A 12,506-nucleotide genomic window follows, 5' to 3' on the forward strand; every position below is an offset into this window, starting at 1 on the left:
AGCTATAGTTTGGAAGAATTCTTACTTCAGTTATATGCTGCTATTGAGTAAATTTCATAGATTTGTATGTACGACAGGAAAATGTTTATGCTTATAAAGATTCATAACAGAAACATCTTTATCTAATGGTAGAAAGATATTTCAGTGGAGGCAAAACTATAAAAATATATATTACATCGGTCTTTGAATTTTACTATTGAAAATTATACTCAAAACACAGAAATGGATTAAGTTATAGGTCGCTATTCACTGTATACACACACACACACACACACACACACACACACACACACACACACACACACACACACACACACACACACACATACACCCACCCACCCACACACACACACACACACACACACACACACACACACACACACACACACACACACACACACACATATATATATATAGTTTATATGCATTATGTTGAGGTTTGTGGTTTGTTGAGAGATATTAGAGATATAGTAGCTTACATAAAAATAAAACATATAAACCAAAATCAAATAAAAGTATAACCAGAAAAAATTATGGCTATAGACACAAGAGGACAAAAAACAAAGTGATACATGCATAGGTACGCATGTCCATTTTTATCGAGTGATACATATATAAATAACATGCAGAAAGTTAGATATAGCTATAATTATGCATACATATATACGAACATACATACACACAGAGACATACACATACACACGCATACACACACATGAACGCACACACACACATGTATGCACACACACACACACACATGTATGCACACACACACAGACATGCATAAGGTGGGTCCGTTGTTCATAATTCAGAGAAATTCATACTTTAAAATAATTACTGAACAGTGGTATTTAATGTAGTCATTGGTTATAGCTGGTCAGAAGGTTACCATTTTTTTTTCACGTCTATTATTTCTCTTAGCAATATAGGCGAAACAGGATACAAAGGTAAGGATACAGTCTTGATGTGGATGGTTGTGAAAAGAAAATCTGAAATTCTTTTGTCCTCATTAAGGTTGGTATACTCTTTCGATGTTATTATAGAACGTATGTCTTAAAAGTCTTTATTTACAAAATTGGGGAGCACTAAGCAGGCATGTGTACAAATGCAATGTTATTACTAGTTCAAATATGCCAGTCGCATAGTCGAACTCGTAAACAAGCTGTTCACTTAATTTTGTTACGGAAAACTTTTCTCGCTGTAGACAAATGGTGTAAATGCACCTAAATTAGCTCATAGCGCCACCTATCCAGACAGTGAGTGAATGGCTTATTTATGAGTTCGCACGGGCCACTGGCATATTCAAACTGGTAATAACATTGCATTTATACATATCACAGCATAGTGCTCCCGACCCGTAATTTATTTATTGCAAACAGTCGAGTAGCGATACCAGCTGACGTACGATGACTGGAATAACAAAAGAGAGATTGTCTTTCATATCATCTTGCAGCACTACCATCCAGTTTCTGTGACGAAGGAGGAGATAACCACTCCAAAATGCTTACTTCTCACAGACTGGGTGGGTGGCGCTTCGAGCTGATTTAGGTTTATTTGCACCATTTGTCGACAGCGAGAAATTTTCTCCATGACAAAACACAGTGAATGGCTTGTTTAAGAGTTCGAAAGTGCCGCAGGCATATTCAAACTGGTAATAACATTGCATTTACTCATTGTTTCTATAATATAATTGAAGATATTCATTCAGGTTACCTCTTTATTTTACAAGGAATATGACAATTAAGTTTTCTACAACTTGATTTAATTACGAGATCCTGTTTGCAGTAGGAAAACTGGCATTGAACGGCGAATATGTAAACAGGTCGAAACGGAGGTATTTTACTGAAATATGAAGTGAACATAAATACGGAAAATATGTAAACACATCCGTACATTAAAAATAGAATCAAACGAAGTATTATTTCAGGTTATTATTTGGGAGCCAACTGTTTTTAAATAGATCCATCGCTCAGATGACAACATTTGTCACAAGCAACATAAGCCCTACCTCATCAATTATATTCTCCTATATTTACTGCTTCTCTCTTTAATTAATCAAAACTGACATTCAATTTAGAATGTGCAGAATTTAAGTCACATAAAAGTATATTTAAAAAAGAAATTACACACACATATGGCATACACAAATACATATATCACATACATACGTACATACAAATAGATAGATAGATAGATAGATAGATCAATCAGCAATAAAGATACGTTTTTTAAATACTGATTCTCTCTCATGCAAGCACTCAGATTTGTATCTTGTCAGTCTGCTTGTTGTATTATTTAGTTCGTTCTCAATATTTGACAGAATAATAGACTTAACAACATTTTAAAATATTCTCCATCCATTTTCTTTCTTTCCTTTTCAATATTGTATTTAAAAGCTATTTTACCTGTTTTAGAAGTTCATTTACTAACTCTACGGCATATACGGAAATTTCTTTTTAGATATAGTCATCAGTAAATTGAAAAAAATAATTCCCGCAACGACACGATTTCCTCTCATTTAATATGGAAGAGACGATACCAATGCATGGGGAACAATGTAAACAAAACCAGGGTTTGTTTTGTTATTATATACAGATATACTGTAGAAATATCTGACATTCAATAATGGAACACGAGAAAAGATAGTTTGCTAACAGTTGACTCTACAAGTCCCAGATTTTTTCGCTTTATTTAAATCAAAAGGGTCATTCTATATATATCTCTTGAACAGGTGAGACATTTATCATGCCCCAGCCCAGTTTCAAATTTGGTAGAAGGAAAACATAATCATAAATATATAGGGATTAGCAGTATCCTGCTTCTCCAACATACTGAGAATTCAGAAATAGCAGCCAAAGAACTACTGATTCCAAAACTACAAATTTTTCTCTAAATTGATAGCGATATTTATGGTACACACAGAACAAAAAACAGAAGAGAAGAGTAAAAAGAGTAGTTTTGGAATCAGTAGTTCTTTGGCTGCTATTTCTGAATTCTCAGTATGTTGGAGAAGCAGGATACTGCTAATCCCTATATATTTATGATTATATATATATATATATATATATATATATATATATATATATATATATATATATATATATATATATATATATACATATATATATATATATATATATATATATATATATATATATATATATATATATATATATATATATATATATATATATATACATATATATATATATATATATATATATATATATATATATATATATATATATATATTGATAGGAAGGACAACAAAAGGAAGAAAGAGACCTCGGTATTATGTAAATAGAGGAATTTATCTGTAAAAATGTGTGACACTTATTCGGTAGCCATGATAAAACTCCGGGTTTCGGATGCCGGGGTGGGAGCCCACGCCAGCATCTTTTCAGTTATCCGGCCGTTGAAAATTCTTGTGAAAAAATGACCGTTAAACAAAGGGCAATTACTGTTTGGTTGACCGTCATTAAGACAAAAGAGCTATAGATCGCTAAGTACGGGGATTTCGTCACGGTATAATTATGTGTTGGATGTTCTCACAACTTATTGTCCTTCCCGGGTTTCTAAATAAATTCAGGTACTAAGTTCAACATAATCGCCTGTTTTCTACCACAAATATGCGACCCTGTGCTTAACTTGCTATTCGTTTTTATACATACACTAATTTCACAGTTTAAATTTGAATAACTTATATGGATATATTTTCGTTCTCCCACTTCTTTCTATTCTGAAGAATAATTAATAAAAATAATAGCCATACGCTAGGCGTTTGTCCATAAATTATTATTGTACGAGTGTCGAGATTTACACATTCTATGATTTAATAGTTTCTGTCACGTGAAGAAACATATGCTCTAAACGATTTGCTGTACTAGAATATTTCACAAAGTATTGTAAACAATTATTTAAATTACACATAGGAATATACATAGATTATTTATGAAGACATATTAGTAGCCATTGTTAGACTGAAGTATTCCGTGATGTTCGGTGTAATGATAGTAACTATTTTGTAGCTACCTGTAAATTACGCTGTAGGAAATGAATCTAAGATAAACCGTGCACTGCTTGATAAAAACATTTAAGCGTTTCATCAGCTAAAATGGAAAAACAGCTATAGGAAATCATAATTTAGTGATTAACTATCAAGTGTTATTGAAAATTATTTCAAATCTGCATTCAGTGATCTCTTAGAACACCCCCTATAGCCCTCACTTTTAATGTTTACTACTAGATTTGGTATTAAACCTGAATTATACAAAGAAGCATACAAATATACATAGAAGCACACACACGCACACACACGCACGCACACACACGCACACACACACACACACACACACACACACACACACACACACACACATATATATATATGATGGTTGGTATCTCGATTTCGAGTAGAGCCATTGCTTGACTTCTTTATGCCCTACAATATCATCGACGAGCTGCACGAATATGGGTTTTTGAGGCCTGCCAAGGACTTGCATGCTTTTTGACAATTAGTGCAAGAAAACTTGGTGATTATATAGTTTACAGCTTTACTATGCCTCTTCATGCCATTTTTCGATCTACGTACTTTATGACAGAGTATGCATTCGAAATCTTCTGTCCATCTATAAGCAATGTACGGTTGTGCAATGTGTGATTTCATATGGCTCTTTAGCCCAGCCTTAATTTTTCCCCATTCATCACACATAAGATCAGCACGTTCAATATTGCTTGTTAGAACATCATTTCTTTCACTTTTTCTCATCTTTCTTTGGATCTTTGCATGCTCCATACGTTTCTTTTATATGCAAAATTTGTATACAAATATAAAATAACAATAAAAATTTAAAAAATAAAAATATAAAAATATAAGGCATATAAAACATACAAAAGTATATAAAAAACCCCATATAGAGTCATAAAAACTCATATATATATGCATATGCATGTATACATTACCATATACAGATATACATGGATACAAAGACACAAACACATGAGTACATATATGTGTGCTCAAATGCACATACATGTATGTATGAATGTATGTCTATATTTATATAAATTTAATGTATATTTGTGTTTCTCTGCTCGTATCTGTTATTGGCGTGTGTAACGTTCACTGAAATATTCCCACTGCTTGAACCAAGAAACATACCGTCATCGCAAATACGTATTAGCATAATGTACACACATGCACGCTTTAAATCAATACAAACGCATTCAGTCATACATAAATCAGTTAAAGAATCAATACTTACTCATTGAAGAATATTATTGTCCGTTATAATATAAATATTTTTTATAAATATATTTTATGTAAAAAAGAAAAAATTGAACTGTGACGTGCCATAACGTTATAAGACTAAAACTAAATAAAATGGTACATTTGCATTCTCTTTTTTTATTGTTCACGTAATATGTCGATTAATCTCTAAATCTTTTGACATAAGCCGTCTGACTTTTTGTTCGTATTTTCTGTTTTAATATCTGAAAATTCTCTCGCGTCCCCCCTCTCTTCTCACCTTCTTTCCCCGCAATCAGCGAACATACTTGTATATACATGTTATATTAGTTACATCAGACCAACATATGTCTATAGTATGCTACACATCAGAGATTACATAGCAGAACGTTACACACAGCAGAGAATGAGAGAATCCTTACAAGTTTCACTGTCTGATTCCTTTCCTAGACGGTGTATCAGTTATATTAACCAAGTAGTTATCGTTTTGTTTAAAGATAGCACATACGCCTACCTACACACACACACACACACACACACGCACACACACACACACACACACACACGCACACATATACACAGACACGCACACACAGGAACACAAACACACGCAGACATATGTAGGAATGTATACATATACGTGAGTGTGTGTATATATATGTATGTATATTTATATGCATGCATACACACACACATACATACATACATACATACATATATATATATATATATATATATATATATATATATATATATATATATATATATATATATACATACACGCAAATTAATAATAACAGACGCTAGATAAATGTCAGTTTATTTATCCAACGTCTGATATTATTTATTTGCTTAGAATGTACCATAGGGATTCAGGACACGTCGGACACCCTAGAGTATACCAAACAAAGTATGATCAGCGGAGCGTGTGCTCTGGACACTAGGTGCTTAATACTTGCAGAGGTGCCTTTCTCTGTGTACATAACCTGAACATTCTACTGGATATTTAATCGACCATAAGTAATGACCTCAGGTTAGTCTAACCCTCTCTGGTGCATATCATTTAAGTACCTGATTCTCTCAAGAAATTTCATTATATATATATATATATATATATATATATATATATATATATATATATATATATATATATATATATATATATATATGTATGTATGTATGTATATAAGAATATACACATATGCATAAATGTATATGTACGCATGTATATACACTATCTATTTAGGTATATATATATATGTATATAGATAAATAGGTAGATAGATAGATAGACAGGCAGACAAACAGATAGACAGATAGACAGACTGATAGAGATATTCTCTGTAAAATTATATCATTTCCATAAATTTATAACTAAATTTAAGAAATTATATACGATGCTTTTTCTTAAAAAGAAATAAATAAATCAAATATATTGTAAATTCAATCAGCTTAAATCTCTTATCTTTTTACACAAAATGTTATCGCTAAAGAATTTGAATGATTTTCAATACTGAGTTGAGACGATGGATTACGTAAGATAAGATGTTTCTACTAATTTGGTAACTACGTTAACAAACCCGTAAGTCTATTTAACGAGATAAGTTCGTTTGTAAGTTCGCTGCATAGAACTGGTAAGTACTGTTTCAAATTTTATCATGTCAGCACACAGATGTGCATGCGGGCGTCTGTCTGTGTGTTTTTTGTTTCTCTCTTTCCTTTTCTTTTTCTCCCCCTCCACCCTCTCTCTCAGATGATCAGGTTAAAAAGATGGTCGACATGTGTGTAAGTGCCAAAACCACACTCAGGCAACATATTTAAGTTTAATAACAAGGTATACGCTCAACTGGAACGTGCAGCCAACAGTGCAATTCCCGTTGCCTCATCTGTAAAGACTGGCTCGACTTCGACAGGTTTCGGATTTAATTCTGTGTCAGTATATGTTTCACCATAAAATTCTATGGATAGTTTAGCAAATCGCTAATGTGTATACAGAAATGTAATATAGAGAGCAATCCGCAATGTTTTACCAAAAGCGAAAACTGCAATTGTCACTTTTTTCTCATGCGATATATACTTTTTTGCCCTGTATTTGGAGTTAAAATCTCTTAGGGTTCAACTTTGACATTCCTTCCACTAAAATGACAAAAGAAGTAGTTGACAGGATTGTGTATTTACTACGGTTAAGTTCACCTTTGGCCAATTAAAGAATCAATATTAGAAACGTTGCAACTATTTTGTCGCTATGAATAACTATATCCTGTTATGAAGCGATGAATTATTCATTTAATAAAAGCACAACAAATTATTAATTTTTATAGAGATGATCTTTATCGTTGTATGAAAACATTTTCTTATTCAAATCGTATAATCTTACAAGTTTGTCTTCTCTTAGATGTTTTTCAATCATCTGAAGTGATTGAAGGCTAACAGTGAGATACTGTCTCAGTAAAGAATCTATGCCGAATTACAAAGCGTCAGATTTGCACTAAACGAAGTCATAACAATAACTCTGAATTGCATAGACCATTGGGTCGAAGTTCATAGTTGTATTCAGTGAGATTTAAAGCAGAATACAGACAGATGAAAATAAATATTATTAGGCATAAATCCGGTTATTTACAGTTTGTATCACTTTAGCGTCTTCGACATTAGTTGCATGCTGTCAAATTAATGTGACAGTCCCCTGAAGGGAATAATACTACTGTTGGTTAGACTTAGGAAGCTGCACCACTTCCTGTCGGCCTTGACACATTTCCTGTGTCCTTATGTTTACAATGGGGAGACAAGCACCTCCACCCAGATAAGTCTGCATCCAGAGACATGTTTCTGAGTCTTTGCTCATCGTCAGTCTGGAGTAGCATGACCTGCTAGTCGAAGATGCCTGTCAAATTCTTGTAAATATATAACAATTCTAGTGAAATACATTCACTGATTTCAAATTTAGAATGTATTTCACTAGAATTATTATGTTTACAAGAGCTTCACAGGCATCTTCGACTAGCAGGTCATGCTACTCGAGACTGATGACTAGCAAAGACTCAGAAACATGTCTCTGGATGCAGGCTTAGTTGGGGGGAGGTGATTGTCTCCTCCTTGTAAACATAAGGACACAGGAAATGTGTCAAGGCCGACAGGAAGCGGTGCAGCATCCTAGGTCTAACCAACAGTAGTATTATTCCCTTCAGGGGACTGTCACATTAAGTTGACAGCATACAACTACTTCATCGTATCACTACTGCATAAGTCTCTCTGAGAGATTTAGAAATGTATTATTTCTAAAAGTTTTCGACATTGTTTTAATATTTTAAGTAGGGGCGCTGTTAATCCCCATTTTAATAAGAAGAACGATATTGACGTTCAAACAGAGATACGACATAACTTTTTATATAGGTCGTAAGAAGATTTAATTCATGTCAACATAATAAACGTAGTACTATTATTGAGTCCCAACAAACCAATTGCAATATTTTGACCATGAGCCAAGAAAATTAATATATTGTATACACTTAAACACACCTTCATCTGATGCTTTTAAAAGTATTTCTGCAACTCACTGAGCCAAACATTCATGTAGTATTTTCAATATAATTATTAGAAAATATTTGTTCCGTCAATAGACTATACATAAGATATCCCTTTATTACTATACATCACTTTAAAATAACAAACTTTTAACTGATATATCTATTTTCGCTTTTGTTTTAAATATGGCGCCTATCTCACATTAATTACTAGCGACGTAAACAAGAAATGAAACAATATATTTTTATACGTCGCAAATTGCTTTGATCTTTATATCCTTGTCATGTGAGCAGCAGTGCATTTAGTGCGATAAGAACAGTGACGTAACTGAATAGATAAAACAAGCGTCCAATTATATTTTGAATAATGATTCATATGATGCATTCGATAAACCACTTTACTTACTTGATATTTATTTAATCGATTCTGGTAACAATGTGGTTAAAACAGTGCAAATATTTTACACTGTTTTTACACAGAAAATATAATGCAGGGTGTGGTTAATTTGTGGAAATATGACAAATAACAAAAAATGTATCCTGGAAATTTTTTGTCAGCCACAAACTACAAATTAAGTACACTTGCGGTGTCACCTGATTTCAGATGAGGCAGCTTCGAGCAAGGTGTTGACCACGTCCCTTACGAGTATATAAACCTTACCAATTTCTGTTCCTATGTGACAGAAGGAAACGTCTGAAAATCCGGTAAAAAATTACATATTATTAATAATAGAGAGAGATTAAGATGTGTTGGCTTGCGAATTAATTTCACTAATTGATTAAGAGACGGAAATGTAAATACTTAGGATTTATGTATCTGTACTTTTTGTTCGTATATTAAAAAGGGTTAATTGGCACTTTAGCTCTAATTGACAGTGGCCATAATTTTGTACAGGAATGTCGACTCCATTAATAATATTTTGTAGGTAACGAGTTGCAAGAAATGTTGGTTCCGAATTTCCTTTATTTTCCGCTATAATTGTGAATATACTTTCTGTTTTGCCAATGAAAAGACGTTATGAAATAATAGAATAATACAGGTTATTCGATTAACCGAAACATTCTTTCCCTTTTCCCCTCTAAGACACTTTTACTGAAACCAATGAAAAAATATAATTAGTCACGATGAGAATCTCCGCAATGTTAATAGAGAAGCTGGTGTGAATACGCAAGTAGCTTCGAACATTCGGCCATTCAGAAGAAACAGGAGGAAATTGTATGTAATATATATGTTTACCACATCTCCCTTATGTAGGAAACGAGATTAACTTTATACTATCAGAGATGTATATGTGGTAACGTATCAGTGTATAATTGATAAGCATCTACTAAACCGAAGCTGCTAAAATCGTAATTTACGATGGCATTGTTCATATAATGTCATCAACTTTCATGACATTTGGTATTATATAAGATATTGAAGTGGTAGTATCGGCATTTTACTACGTTTGCAATTGTGTGCTGATAATTCTATAGAAGTGACTTATAAATATGGTTTCATATTAAAAATCTGAAATGCATTAAGATATTGGAGTAATCACTGATACAACGTGTATACATTGGGAATATCAAGACCAAACTGAACAATCGTTACACTGTTGTATGGAAATTTATTGACCAAATTAGTATGACTAGGTGGTCAAATGCATTGTAACACGCTCCTGTCAACGAATGGCTTATTAATTATACGCCTATGAAAACATGTTCATTTAAGTTAAGCCATGGATAAACATATTCACTTAGATTAAGGCAGAATGAATGACTTACGCATTGACTGCATATACATAGGCAGACAAGATTATGACTACCAGCTGAATGCTTGTAAGTTTTGTCCGGTGTAAGTTTCGCTGGGTACAAAAATGAAAACTATAGACGTGTGACATTAAAATGGTACATCTAAATTCAGTCCTAGTTAATTCGAAAAGTCCAACGGAATTATACTGCGAGACATACACGGTTGTAAAATGAAGATAGTTTGATTTTTTTTTTATATCAGTTTTTGGCTGAATGGACATTTATATCTCGGTGATCATGGAATACTGGTAATTGCTCTTTTGGATTTTGATTTTTAATATTTCAATTTTAATATACTAAATTTTTCACTTGCAAAGCTGCGGTCATGCTGGAGAACCACTGTTGACTGTGCTACACTATTATTTGGAACCTCCTCTGATATGTGGCATTCGGTCAAAGTTTGATGCTGCTGCTCTCAGTCCTTTTGCTACCAGCATATCATTTCCTTTTTGATGTGGGTTGCTTCAAGGTGTTCCTTGTATCGACTTCTTGCACAATCTACATATCACATATAGATAGCGCCGTGGAAAAGAAGAAGTATTGATCTTCTCGCCTTCTAAATTGCAGTTCCGTCTAAATTTTAATAGCTACTGCCACGATATGAATAGTGCAATAATATGTCAGTGGGAAATGGCACGTCTTACACTCAATACATATGTACACACATATGCATGTCTTTGTACTTGAATCTCTCCCTCAAAAGAAGATTGGCGTTGCTTTGTTTACATCTCTGTAACCTAGCGAGTCGGCATAAGAAACCGATAGGATAATTACTAGGTCTAAAATTTGTTTTTAAAATAACCATTGGGGTCGATTTCTTTGACTAAATCAGTAAAGGCAGTGCCCCACCATGGCCGCAGTCCAATGGCTGAAATAAGTATTAGACAACATTTTATTGTCTATGTACGTATGTATATATGTATGTATGTATGTATGTATGTATCTATCTATCTATCTATCTATCTATCTATCTATCTATCTCCCCCCCCTTTTTCAAGTACCACTTGAAAAGGAGGATGAGGATAGAGAGGAAAGTGTTGTCGAATGAAAGTTTCAATAAAAAATGGGTAAATGTGGCAAGAATGGTAAGAATGAAAGACGACACCATTTTAAGCATAGACTTGTAACAAAAAGAGACAAAAAGAGAGAAGGTACTTACTTTCATGTACCTTAAAAAAAAATCCTGAGGTGACCGTGGTCTTTTCCGTAGGCTTTTCTCTCCACGGATAAACCTAATCTGTTCCCCGTTGTTTACATCTACTGTGATACACGATCCCTATTGATCCCCCCCCACCTACGTTTTATATATATATATATATATATATATATATATATATATATATATATATATATATATAAAACGTATATATATATATATATATGTACACATATATTATAAGGATTCAGTTAGAATCAGTTACTTGAAAAGATATGCCCATGTGGTTTCAGTCTATGGTTGGTAAGTATCAAATATGATGTATTCCGGTTGTGTACACAGAGAAAACGAACCCTTATTAACGCCTAGAGGTTGTCCAATCACGCGTTACTTTTAAAAGTACGTTGTTGGTATATCTAGGGTGTCCGAGAAATCGTAAATCCCTTTGGTGTTTTATAATCAAATAAATATAACATACGATGGACATTGAGCTGACAATTAACCATCATATGTTATCATTCATTTGATGATGATATATATATATATATATATATTTACACACACAGATGTAGAATGACAGAACGTGTTGAACTGGATAAATATTGAGTATTAATCATTACAAGTCGCACATTTGTACTTAGATTTATCAATTCGTAGGTATTTGTTCGCAATACTAGTTCTATTGTTGACATCACAGTTCTTGGAAATGTTGAGTAAACAGATTTGAAATATCAGGTTCTTTTAATTGTCGTAATGTATTGCCATTAACTCAAATGATATTTAC

The sequence above is a fragment of the Octopus bimaculoides genome, chromosome 12, assembly GCF_046866305.1.
Source record: "Octopus bimaculoides isolate indiv1 chromosome 12, ASM4686630v1, whole genome shotgun sequence".
Lineage (NCBI taxonomy): Eukaryota > Metazoa > Mollusca > Cephalopoda > Octopoda > Octopodidae > Octopus > Octopus bimaculoides.